Below are 13,737 nucleotides of genomic sequence, written 5' to 3'. Positions count from 1 at the left end.
AAGGCATGTCGCCAGCCCTTACAGAAGACCATAATGGAAAGGACACAGCGTGGGTCCCGGGAGCTGGCCCAGCGCGGAAGGAGCAGCGGCGCGGCCAGCCCGGCCCAGAGCCAGGACCCGCAGCCGCCCTGCGCCGGGAGCTTCCTGCGGGCGCGCTCAGCCCGGGGGCTCAGCGCCTTTGTCTGCGGTGGTCTCCGGCCACCGAGCAGCCTCCGGAGGCCGGCGGGCGAGGCCATGCCTGCGGGTACCGGCCCAGGAGGGCCGTGCGCCCCGCCCCGGCGTCTGCTCGGGCGCGCGGCTCCGGGCTCGGGTGCACGCGGGGGGAGCGCGCTCCTTCCGGCGCGAGCCGCGCGGGCGGGCGAGCAGCTCCGGCTCCGGGCGCACGGCGGGCGCAGCCCACGGGAGGGGCGTGGGGCTCGTGGGCAGAGCTCGCGGCGGCGCCCGGCCCGCCGTTAACTGCGCCGGCCGGCGACCCTCCCCGGAGACCCTCCCGGGACCCAGCGACGCCGGCGGGTCCTCGCCGCGCCTCTCTGGATGCTGCTCCCTGGAAGCCCCGTCCAGCGCTCGCCGCCCGCTCGCAGCGACTTCCCAGGCTTCCAGGGAGAGACGGTGTAAGGGCTCCTGCAGACCGAAACGTCCGGAAGGCAATTTAAGATGGCAGGAGAGGACCGAGCCGTGGAGAGCAGCCAAGCGTACGTCTGCCTCTCTCGGGAGCTCCTTGGAGTTAGGCACGGAGGCCCCCGGTGGGCCGGTTTTCGGGGGCCGCGGCCGTCCCTGCACCGCCCGGAGCCCTGGCTCCAGATCTCGGTTCCTGAACGCCGGGCCGCGCGCAGCGGGACGGGGCGGAGCGGGCGCCTCCCGGGCGACTTGGGGTTTCCCGGTTCGGTTAAGGTCACGGGGCGGGGTTCTGGGGCGACCTGGACCCTTCGGACCCGCACTGCGGAAACTGGAAGCGCGGAAAGCTCGGGACCTCGGGCGGCACTGCGGGGAGCCCCCTCCCGGGACAGGTGAAATGCCGGGGCCCAGCCCCCCGGGTCGCGCTGCCTCCAGATCTGCCTCGCGTGGGGCTAAGCGCCCCATGTCAACAGATTTTACATGCATTCTTGTGATCTTGTTGTCGTGTTTATGTTGTGAGGTTAATTGCTATTTTTTCAGCAAAGTGGAACCTTCTTACCCTTTTAGGATTGCAAGTTAACCTATTGAAAAAACAGTTCTGGAAATTATATATTTGCTGGAAAATCTCTGTTACTTGAGGCCCATGTAGTAAATTTTAGCTTCCTAGTTTACTGATGCAGACTGGGGAAAAAAATCCAATATTTAAAAAATATCTTAACATGGAAAATTTAACATGCAAATATCCCTCAAAGTCATTGTAGTAGTAGTATACTGCAGGTAACGTGAGAAAAAAAAAACAAAACATAGTTCAGTGCATATTAAACCATTCTTCATGCTGTTTTTTGGGCGGAAGGGCATTTAGATATTTAATGACAGCTTTGGAGTTAAAAATCAGTCAGTGGATATAAAAAAAAATTGCTCCCAATTCTGGATTGTAGCTATTTTTATGAGTTGGACAATATATAATGTTGCATATATATTATATATGTATATATTTTATACTATAAAGAACCTATTCTGAATGAGTAACAATGTAATTTTTCTTCAGCTGTTTCTCCATTTTTTTTTTTTTTACTTTCAGTGTTTGTGAGGTTTGTGTACCACAGGGCAGGAAGCACTGTGCTCTTTAATAATTAGAATTATTGAATTGAAATTGAATGAAAGATTATTCAGCAACATAGCATACGTTTTTGTTTTATTTCAGATTTACTTATGATTTGGAGGAGCACAAGCTTGCTTAGAGTCTTACTATCAATTCTACAGGTTGCATACTTTAAAAGGTGAGAAAGTGATTCAGTGAAATTCCCTTAATCCCAGGCACCCAAGAATTCCTTTTGAAAAGGAAGTCCCTATTATAGAACATTGCTACTTTATGGGGGGGGGGGGAGTGTGTGACTTTCATTTTTTTAAGTTTATTAATTTTTTGTTTAAAAAAGTTTTCCCCACCACTATTCCTTATGTCCCCTTGTCATTTTCTCCCTCCTCTCTCGTAAACTCGAGAGACTTCAGTGTTTACGATGTCTGTTTGCAAAGTCTACTAGTTTTTGTAAGTATTTATACTTGCCCATTGTCTATGTGAATGTCTTGTGTTTCTCAGTCTGACTTGCTTTACTACGCATAATTCCCTCCAGCTCCCTCACTTGTGCTGTAAATGGCTACATTTCATCTTTAACTTATGACTGAATAGTATTCCATTGTGTTGGCTTATATAAATTGAGGCAAGCAAAAATTAAGTTTATTAAAGAATCAAGACTGATGATTTGAGGCCGGGAGCAGCCTCCAGATAGCTCTGGGAAAGCTGCCTAAACTTTTAGCTTTTCAATGAAGATGATTTTGTACACTTTCAAGGAGGGCAGGTGTTGGATTATTTTATCCTTTTGATAAAACCTATGTATTGAGGAAACCAAGGTGTGTTGTTAAAATTTAACCAATTAATTTAGAGCCTTATCATCTGGGAACTGGGAGTTTTACCTTCCAGAAGACAACTTTTTTGTTGCTGCTATTGCAGCTTCTTCCAAAGGCCAGTACAGCTGTCAATTTTGGTTTGTGCCCTTAGTTGAGGCCAGGGAGAAGGGTATCCTTTTAATTATTGATTTTAGTTTGCTGTTCAGATATACCACATCTTCTTGATCCAGTTGTCTCCATGGATATTTAGGCTGCTTTCATGTCCTATCTATTATAAATAGTGCTGTGTAGACCCTATAGTTTTATGAGTTGATGGTTTCATGTTTCTTGGATAGATGCCCAAGAATGGGGTTGCTGGGTCATACTGCATTTCCATTTTTAGTTTTTAAAGATAAATACTGATCACTTTCCATAATGTCTGCACCAGTTTATATTCCCACCAGCAACGTAATAGGGCTCCTCTTTATCCACATTCTCTTCAGCCTTGTTGGGGTATTTTTAGTATGTGCCATTCTCATGTGTGTGAGATGGTATTTCATTGAGGTTTTAACCTGCATCTCTCTCTTTTTTTTTTTTAAATCTTTTTTTTTTTTAAAGAGGCATGTATTATTTATTTATTTATTTGTTTGTTTGTTTGTTTATACAAGCACTGGGTACAGTCAGAAGCGCGGGAGGGTGAGAGAATTCACCAGAGCCAGAGCGGGGAGCAGAGCAGGCAGAAGGACCGAAGTACACTGCTGAGGGGAGCAGCGGGCGGCAGGAGAGGTCTGCGCGCCATGTGGGACCCTCCTCTGGTGGCCAGGGAGCAGCTGGGGATCGAACCGGTGCTGCAGAGGCTGTGGGCAGCTTCGCAACCCAGCACTCAACCGCTGCGCCACCGGGGAGGCCCTAACCTGCATTTCTCTTAATGGAAGTGATAATGAACATTTTTTTCATGTCTATTGGCCTTCTGGAGATCCTCTTTGGTGAATTGCCTGTTCATATCTGCTGCCCACTCATTAATTGGGTTGTTTGTTTTTCTTTTGTTGAATTGTATAAGTTTTTTATATATCTTGGATATTAACTCCTTTTTGGTTATATATCGTGTTAGTGTTTTCTCCCACTCAGTAGTTTAGGACATTGTTAGCTTGTAGAGTCCAGTGTGTATATATTTGTGTGGTTCTTTATTATGGCCAAATATGAGTAACATAAAATTTACCTTTTTAATCATTTTTAAGTATACAGTTCAGTGCCATTTAGTACATTCACATTGTTCTGCAGTCATCACCCCTCTCCATTTCCAGAACTTTTTCATCTTCCCAAATGAAACTCTATCTCCAGTGAATAATGATTTCCTATTCCTCCTCCTCTAGTCCCTGAAACCATTATTCTATTTTTTGCCCCTAGGAATTTGACTCTAAGTACCTTATATAAGTAGAATTGTACAGTATTTGTTCTTCTTTGACTGTTCTATTTCACTTAGCGTAGTGTCTTCAAAGTTCATCCTTGCTATAACATGTATCTAAATTTTAGTTCTTTAAATTAAAAATTCGAAAAATTTTGGCAAAACACAACATAAAATTTACAGGTTACCATTTTAACAGTTTTTAAAGAGAATATTTGGGTTCACAACAAAATTGAGCAAAAAGTGCAGAGTGGACCCCCACGCTCCGCAGAGCACAATTTCCTCCATCAGTCAGAATGATACGTGTTACAAGTGATGAGTCCACATTTACTCCTTACATTCAAAGTGCTTTGTTTACATTAGGTTACGGTGACAATGACAAGTGCCCACTGTTATGGCATCATACAGAATAAATTCAGCCCTACAAATCCCTTGGCTTCCATCTGTTCTACCCCCACACCCTGATGACCACTGACTTAGAGACTTGGTAACTCTCTCCATAGCCTTTTCCAGAACACCTTATTCATGGAATCATATAATGTGCAGCTGTCGGGGTGCATGGGGAAATTTCCCATCTTGTCTTGGTTCTGTTATAGGACAAGGAGAGGGGCAGCCCAAACCCCGCAAACCTGCCTATTCTAAATGGGTTCTGCCATCTGCCGCATCAACACAAAACATATGACACTTTAATGGTGATACCGGAATTGTCAGGCCTAGTCTCCCAGCCGGGATCGGATTTCAGGCTGCAGGGCAGCGCTGAGTCCCAGCCACTAGACCCCCCAGGGTTGGTGTCTCACGAAGCCGCAGCAGGAACTTCGCAGACGCTCAGGCAAGCAAGCGAGAAGAGGCAGGTTCGTTTATAGAAAGAAAAAGTTTATTGAGGAGAAAAAGAACAGAAATAAAGTGGGACTCCCAGGCCAGGGAACCAGGCCTGGGAGGGGCAAGGAAGCCAAAGTGGAATTGTGTTTCAGGGAATATATACCTTTTTTCCCTCATTATTCTAAAACTTTACCAGTCTCTCTGTGATTGGTCAGTTTTCGGCTGTCTCACTGAATTTGCTACTGAGTAGGGATCTTCACATTCCTTATCTAGTAGGTCTGTCTTTCCCCATTTGTTGTATCTTTATCTTTATGGCCCAGTCCTCTGGATGGGCATCCCTGCATTGAAGTTAAACAGCTGCCCTTCTAATGTGACCATAAATTAAACCACTCTCCATTTCTCCAATCTCCGCCTCCCTTTACCACCTGAAGGAAACCAGGACCAGCATTAACAATGTTGTCCTTGGTCCTGGCATGTTTGTTTTTCCCAATGGAATTGGTTATATTTCTTTGGTTGTCCTTATCTCTGAAACCTCCCTAAATTCTTCAGAGGTCCCCTCCTGCACTATCCCTAAAACCTGTCTCTTATACACATCTAAAACTGCCTAATAACCCTAGCTTGCCCTGTCTCAATGGGAAGGAACTTTAATAAAAACTAGGAAACAATACAGGTAAGGCAAAGAGTCTAGTTTCTAAATGAAGCACCCAAAGTTACCCGTCCCCTCGTGGGTAAAACTCCATCCATATGGGGTCGGCCCAGAGCAAGGCCCCAAAGCCTGCCACAAGTCTAAAACATCTTCCAGTGGGGACCCACAGAAAAGGGTCACAAACAACCGGACAAGCCCGGAAGGAAAAGAGCAAAATCAACATCCAGATAAAAGCTGCCATTGTCACCTCCCCACGAGTCTCACCCACATCTGTGTCACCCAGTCCACGACCAAAAGACAAGCTCAGTTTCTTCACATGTCTCTAGGCTCCATGCGCCTCCTCCAGGTCTCCTGGCTCCATCCTGCTTCCTTCCTCAGTCTCTTCTGCCACTTCTCCTCTTCCTGCTCAGCTCCACCCTCCCTTGGGTGGGGCAGGGAACCTCCCCCTTTCCTGGGGACCACCCTGTTGCAGTTCCTCTGAGGCTGGATGTATAAATCAGTTAACATCAGAGACATTAGTGAGAGAAAGTACCAAATTTAATAACACATGTATGGAGAATCTACATGACTGCTGATTCCTGAAGAATAATGGGGTGGACCGAGTATATTTATCCTATGTCTAGCAATCTGGGGCATGAAGGAGATGGGGCAAGGGAGACTTCATATGACAGACAAAATGGGGTGACCTCATTTTCACTCTGAGAGTAATGATGCTGTTATAGAGCAACCCCGATATTAAACGGGTTCCTGGCTGTGGGTCCTCACCCGTGCACTTTAAAGGGACTTATGAATACTCTCCTACAGACACACACAAAAGGGTTAATAAAAGGTTTATTTACAAGAGAAAAAGAAATAAGGAAAATGTACAACTCAGGGAGAAAATAGGGAAATAAAGTCTTTAATGCGTCCTACCCGATCCGACGACCTGGAAACCCAAAGTCACTCTCAGAGATGGCCGGACGCTGAGCTGGTGGAGAGCCAAAATGGGGGATCCCCAAAGCCCACGTGTCTGCCTTTTGTATCCACCTGGCTGCTTAACCCCACCCTCAGGTCCCAGCCACCTTCCCTTTGGTGGTGATGGTATTTGGAGTTCCCAGTTTCTTTGGCTTTGACCTGGGGTGGGGGTGGAGTCCACAAAGCCTATATGGAATTTGCTTTGGGACATCCTTTTCCCCCTAACAATGAGAGTCTCAGAGAGACCATCTTCAATAAAACTTACATCTGAATGATAACCCCCAAACTAATGTCTTGTAGATCACAAAAGAGAGAGAAGTAATTGCTTCTTTGATTAGGAAATAGGGCAAAGAACAAAAAGCTCCTAAGGCCTTCATTGCTTTTAAAATAATCTGCATTCTTTAACAATAGTAATAGATTCCTGGTATTCACAAGGTCTGGATAGACCTTTTGTTCTTGACTAGTTGACACTTACTGAAAGACACCTACTCTGGGCATATTGAGAAAAGTCTGTCTGAACATTGGGGAGATTGAGCCCACATGGCAGTTTGAGATTGGCTTTTTTTCATTTAGTAATATAACTGCATGTCAGATTCCTCCTTTTGTTGGCTTGATAGCTCTTTTCTTTTTAGCTCTGAATAGTATTCTATTGTCTGGATGAACCACATTCTCCTACTGAAGGGCATCTTGCTTGCTTCCAAGTTTTACTAATCACTAGTAAAGGTACTATAAATACCTGCATGCAGGTTTTTGTGTGAACATAAGTTTTCAACTTATTTGGGTAAATGCCAAGGAGCATATTGCTGGATAAAAGGGTAATAAGGGAATGTACCGTTTTGCATTCCCAACAGCAATGAATGAGAGTTTAATGTTGCTCTACATCCTCCCTGGCATTTGGTATTGTCAGTGTTCTGAATTTTGGCCATTTGAACTGGTCTGCAGTGGCATCTTCTTCTTTAATTTGTATCTCCCTAACGGCATATGATGTGGAACGTCTTTTCATATGCCTACTTGCTGTGTGTATATCTTCTTTGGTGAGGTGTTTGTTAAGGTCTTTTGCCGATTTCATAGTTATTTTTACTCTTAATTTTAAATTTATTTTTCCAGGTTTATTGAAGTATAATTGACAATCAAAACTTCATATATTTAAAATGTACATGATGTACGTATACATTGTGAAATGATTACCACAGTCAAGTTAATTAACACGTCTACCACCTCACAGTAACCTTTGTGTGCATGTATTGAAGATGTTTAAGATCTAGTCTCATACTTTTACCCATTTTTTAATCATGTCATGTTTTTCTTACAGAGTTTAAGAATTCCCCATATAATCTGGGCAATAGTCCTTATCAGATATATATTTTCCAAATATTTTCTTCCAGTGTGGGGTATGTGTTTCATTCTCTTGAGCCATCATACTCATTTTTAAGTGTAGTGCTTAGTAGTATTAATAATATTAAGATTGTTGTCCAAGCAATCTCTAGAGCTTTTCCATCTTGCAAAGTAAAATTCTATACCCATCAAACAACTCACTGTTTTCCTTGCCTGGCCCCTGGCAGCCACTGTTCCACTTTCTGTCTCTATGAATTTGACTGCTCTAGGCCCCTAAGAGGTGAAATCACACAATGGTTGTCATTTTGTGACAGGTTTATTTCTCTTAGAGTAATGGCTCAAGGTTCATCAATGTCGAACATGTGTCAGAATTTTTTCAGGACTGAAAAATATTCCATTGTGTTTATATTTATAAAATATTTATAAAAATATTCCATGTTTATATATTTACACACACACATACACATCACATTTTGCTTGTCCAGTCATTCATTATAGACATTCTGAGTGCTTCCACTTCTTGGCAGTTGTGATTAATGCTTCTGTGGACACAGAGTGTGAGTGTCTGTTCAAGTCCCTTCTTTGAATTTGTTTGAGTATATACGTAGAAGTGAAATTGCTGTATCATAGGATAATTCTATTGAATTTTTTGAAGAACCTGTATGCTGTTTTCTACATAAGCTATACCACTTTACATTCCTGTCAGTAGTGCACAGAGATTCTAATTTTTCCACATTTTCACCAACCCTTGTTATTTCCTGTTTCTTTTTGAGAAATACAAGCCTCCTGTTTCACCCCTGCCCCTTTTTTTGCTTTGTTTGCTTTATGCTTTTGTTTTTGAGTGACTTGCCTGAACATGCACACAGGGACAAACACAGGTAGGATAAAAATTTCCCAGCTACTGTGTCACAGCAGCACCAAGGTTTAGGGGAGAGCCCAGGGCTCCCAAAAATTTCAGCCTCCTTCCCTTTTAGAAGAAAGCTGTTTCTCTAAAGAGGCTCAGGGACAATTGTCAGGACTTCCTTGTAGCCAGAGAGCTACCCAAGCTTTTCCTTTGTAAGTGTCCCATCCAGAGGTTTGTGGGAGAATGTTCTGTGCCTGGCCCTTTGATCAAAGAACAACAGAAACAATTTTTATATTTTTTTCCTCCAGTTTATATACTGTAGACATTTAAGTAATTAAAGACAGTTAATGGATCAAAAGAGCAATAATATGTATGTCTATAATTCTAAAATGTCACGACAAAATATGTCATTAACCTAATAGTTTATTGAACAGCTACTGAGTGCAGCCACCATGCTGGATGTGGTGGGGGAGGGACATGATATGAAGATAAATAAGGGGAACTTTTTTTTTTTTTTAAATATTTATTTATTTATTTATACAAGCACTGGGTACAGTCAGAAGCACCGGAGGGTGAGAGAATTCACCAGAGCCAGAGCAGGGAGCAGAACAGGCAGACTGACGAAACACACTGCTGAGGGGGAGCAGCGGGCGCAGCAGGAGAGGTCTGAGCGCCATGTGGGACCCTCGCCAGCGGCCTGGGATTGAACCAGCGCTGCAGAGGCTGCAGGCATGTTTGCAGCCCAGCGATAAACTGCTGCGCCACCAGGTGAGGCCCAGAACTTCTTTTTTTTTTAAAGATTTATTTATTTACGCATATGAGAACTGAGGTACAGGCCAGAGGTATGGGAGGGTGAGAGAATTTACCAGAGTGGGGAACAGAACAGGCGGATTGACTGAAATACACTGCTGAGGAGAGCAGTGGATGAGACCGTAGAGGTCTGCTGTACCATGTGGGCCACCTCCCTAGCTAGGGATCCAATTCATGCTGCAATGGCTGCAGATAGCTTCATAGTGCCACCTCTTAACCCCTAGTGCCACCAGGGAGACCCCCAATAAGGGGAACTTCTTGTCTTAAGAAGCTTCAGCCTAGCGCTTTAAGAAATGTATTTTATTTCTGACTACATGATGAGAAACACGTATTTGTACATGGTTAAATATACAGCTAACTTGATACAAATAATTAAAATACATTTGATATCACAATAGTATGTGCAGATAGCTACATATACGTAAACATAGAAACAAAAGTGTTTTTTTAAAAATAATAAATTTTATTTATTTTTATATCCCCCATACAATTGCAACCCCCCCATTCTGACCCCAATCCCTCCCCTCCCGCCCCCCACCCCCCAAAAAGTGCCTCTGGTTCATAGTTTTTTGTTGATTTTGATTTTCACTTTCTTATGGTTATTCATTTTCCTGGTCCCTTATTTAAGTTTTCTAGATTCCTGCTATGAGTGAGACCATCTGGTATTTTTCTTTTTCTTTTTGGCTTATTTCGCTGAGCATGATCCCTTCCAGCGCCATCCATGTTGCTGCAAATTGCATGTGTTTATCTTTTTTGAATGCTGAGTAATATTCCATGGTGTATATGTACCACATCTTCTTGATCCAGTCATCTATTTTTGGGCATTTGGGCTGAGAAACAAAAGTTTTAAGGAAAAAAGTTTGTGTGCTTTGCTTTTACTGTGTGTGGTATAGCTCATATGTTCTTTTATTTTTTAAAAATTCTGGTCATGAACACTAAACTCATAAATCAGTGATGGATCTCTTCCAGCTTTTGAAACATTTTGGGGTAGTAGATACTACTGAGTTACTTTTAATTTTTAACAGTATTTCTGTGACATTAGGAATAAGAAGTATGATATAGTAGACATCAACATACCACAGATTCATAGTGTTCTTTCTAGGGCCTTTCAGGGTCTTGAATATGGAATCCTGCTCTTTTATCGACAGGTTGGGAGGGATGCTGGGATGCAGGCTTCTGCCTGTGAGCCTGGTCCTGGCCTGGTGTTTGGGAGGCTTGTCTAGTTTTCCTCTTGGGTTATCATTTGATGAGTTTAATAAAACTGACCAGTTGAACTTGAAAATCAACGCTTTTGTGACTTTTGTTTTTTAATGCAATAGAAACTGATATGAACAGAATTACTCATTTAATCACAGGAAGACAACATGAGAATATCTCAACCTCCCATCTCCTATTTTATAGTTGGGTGATACACAATGGATAAATACACTTTTTCTAGATATTTAATGAGAAGGCAGGAAGATACGCTTTCATTTGGGTCTGAATCTAGTACCATCTGTTGCTCTGATGAAGGACAGACACCCCCGACTCCCTGGATTTAGTCCAGGGAGTATATTTCCTCCTTTAGCCAAGAGCCCAAACTTGGAGGAGAGAGTAGCATTTACTTGTTCAGGCTACATGGCTGTGGGGATTTAAAATCATTGGTCTATTTAGTATGATTGGGATAAAATTTAAGATTGACTTCTTGTGAGGAATGTGTATGTATGTGACTTCAGCATAGAAAGTGCAACTTGGTAGGTGAGCAGAGCAGATAGGATCACCTTTATTCTCTGCTAGCCTTCCTTCTCCCTCATCCAGTTATGACTGTTTTAATTGCACATCATCTCATTATGCCTTTTGGGATTCACCACCAGATTGCAAACTTTATTCTGTAGACTAATCCTGATATACCTGCTTTATAGAAGGATCTACATCAGCATTATTATTTTTTTTTTTTAAAGCACTGTCATGAACATTAGTTCTGTCAGTCTCCATGAAGTCAGTGGAGGTACATTCTGTAATCTCCATTATGAGGCTCAAAAAGTGTAAGTGGTTTGGCCAAGGTCATGGAGATGGGGCGCAGGTTAAGTTCTTTCTAATTCAATGTTGTGGCTCTCTCTGCTGGTGGGATTCATAACAGGATGAAATGAAGAGGACAAGAAATCTCCATAGAGCTGCTAGAATTTCTTATTTCTTGTCAAGAAAGGCAGGGCTGAGTTTGTGCAAATCTGTGGGGATGGGGTGGGTGACGGGAATGGAGAGGCCTGCATTACTGGTTGGCAGTGTTTCCTTCAGCTGTCTTAGAAAAGGAGGGAGCTTTTCTGATCCTGGGATTGGCTTGCAGCTTGGTGGAAGTATTGAGTACAAGAACAAAGTCATTTTATACCCATAAGGTGGGAGTGAGATGTGCTTCTCTGAAGAGTGCCTGAAGTGTTGGCCTTGCTGTGCCATTTCTAGGAAGAAAACATACGGCCCCTCCCTCTACTGTCTTCATTTCTGAAGGTAGAAGGGGACATACTTTGCCCAAAATTGATGACAGTATTGGGAATACTCATTTGATGAGTAACATGAGTTTTGGATTGAGGAAGAAAAATTTCTAAGATGAGAGCAAAAGGAAAGGAAATCTGTTAAAGGATTTGGTGTCAGAAGTTGTCAAATATGATTTTCACTCTGATGGATTCTATTTTTTTTTGAACACATGGTGTTCAGGTTTTCTCAAGAACCAGCTAGCTTTCTTGCGCTTCCTCTTCCCTTTTCCTTCCCACTTTCCCTTTGCTCCTCCCTCCCTCCCTTCCTTCCTCCTTCCTTCACTCCAAGTCCTCTGACAAATGATTCTGTATAGGACATTTTTAAATTCTTTATGGAAAAAAGAACATAGAAGTGTAAGGGAAGGGCCAGGGCTCCTCAGACCTTTAATTTCTGTGCCATAAGGCCCTTCCTACCCAAGATGGCTAATCATTGCCTCAGCAGCGATTACTAGGATGCTGAAGGCCCTGCTGAGCTGGCTCAGGCCAGTTGTGCTTGGGAATCCGGTCAGGGAGGGCTCCTGTTCCCTGTGAGTGCAAACCCATGGCTTGTCTCTGTCATTTGACCTGAGGATGGAGGAAGTGGGAGGACAGTCATCCTGTGTCCTGCCAGCCCTGAGCCTTGCGTGGGCTGTGCCTGTGAGGGCAGTGTTGCCGAGATGCCAGGCTTCTCATCTCTCCTTATGTTCCAAGATATTAGTCATCACTATAGAAACAAGCTTTTGTGTGATGAAAAGCAGTGGGTGTAGAAGAGCAATGATCAACTTGTCATTCTGGTTTTCGTCCTGCGAAATTTGGAGCCTATAAAGAGCAAAGACTTGCACATTAGAAGGACCTTAAACCCAGCTCTGCAAGGTTAGTATTCCTTTCCCCTCAATTGGTCCACTGTAGTCAGAGGAAACAGGTTTTAGGAAGTGTAGGGGTGGAACATTTTCCCTTTTCTCCATTAGTGAGCCTAGTAATAAAATAGACATAGAACAGATTAACAGGGGAAATGCAGATAAAATTTTGTATGTTCAAGAGCTGCATGAGGGCCTCCCTGGTGGTGCAGCAGGTTGAGCGCAGCACTGTGAAGCTGTCTGCAGCCTCTGCATGGAGGGTTAGATTTCCGGCTGGCCAGGGGGATTCCCACATGGCACGGCAGACCTCTCTTATCTCACCTGCTGCTCCCCTCACCAATGTTTTCAGTCTGTCTGTATGTTCTGCTACCTGTTCTGTCTCTGGTGAATTCTCTCACCCTTCCACGCCTCTGGCCTGTACCCCAGTTCTTTTATAAATAATTAATCTTTAAAAAAAAAAAACTGCATGAAATTATGAGACTCAAGCAACTAGAGTAGGAAGCTTTTCTACCTTGTAGATAAAGAAACAATGCATTTGTGAAGAATCAACACAGTATGTTTGTAAAGAATTGACAAGAAAAAGGGCTTTTGGCGTGGAGTAGTAGTAAATGGGTGAAAAAGTAACAAGGCTTATTTATATCCTTATTTGCTTATTTATATCCCCACCCCTGTTGATAATTCTGCCTTCTGTGTTGGGAGGCCCCTTTCATATGGAACATTCATTTCCTGCTTTCAGGGAGATAAAATGGGTCATTGTCTTTATACCTTACATCAAACAGAGGTGCTGAGGAAGTTCTAATTAAGGGTAAGGTGTAGTAGATGATGGCTGATGACCTGGAACTGGTTGATGAAGAAATTGCAGGTGTCAGAGTAGGACTGTAGTCTGAGCAGTTGATTTCAGATTATGTGCAAGGCTGCTTTGGCCTCTCTATCTGAAAGGACATACTTAAAACCCAGCATTTGTGTACTGTTTGTTCTTCAATCAACTATTTAATATAAGTAATACCATTCAAGTAAAGACAGAAAGAATGAAGACAAGGCACAGTCCCCAAAGCTTTCCATTTCACCCCATCCTGTCATTT

General features: G+C 43.3%; 1 protein-coding gene across 4 annotated transcripts in view; it reads left to right on the top strand.

The window, feature by feature from the left end:
* Window positions 1-457: 457 nt before the first annotated feature.
* MPPE1 (metallophosphoesterase 1) overlaps window positions 458-13,737 on the top strand; it is a 41,116-nt gene continuing 27,836 nt past the window's right edge. For 3 of the 4 annotated variants that reach the window (XM_037508855.2, XM_037508856.2, XM_054694222.1), the window contains exons 1-2: window positions 458-692; window positions 1,820-1,895. The gene's annotated coding sequence lies outside the window, so the exon portion shown is untranslated. The remainder of the gene's footprint in view (window positions 693-1,819; window positions 1,896-13,737) is intronic. The other variant, XM_037508858.2, reaches the window with a different exon arrangement.

Source organism: Talpa occidentalis, unplaced genomic scaffold (genome assembly GCF_014898055.3).
Source record: "Talpa occidentalis isolate TD23 unplaced genomic scaffold, MPIMG_talOcc4v2.1 talOcc4.13, whole genome shotgun sequence".
NCBI classification, from domain to species: Eukaryota; Metazoa; Chordata; class Mammalia; order Eulipotyphla; family Talpidae; genus Talpa; species Talpa occidentalis.
The sequence above is the reverse complement of the archived record's forward strand: the minus strand, read 5'-3'. Positions and strand labels throughout refer to the sequence as shown.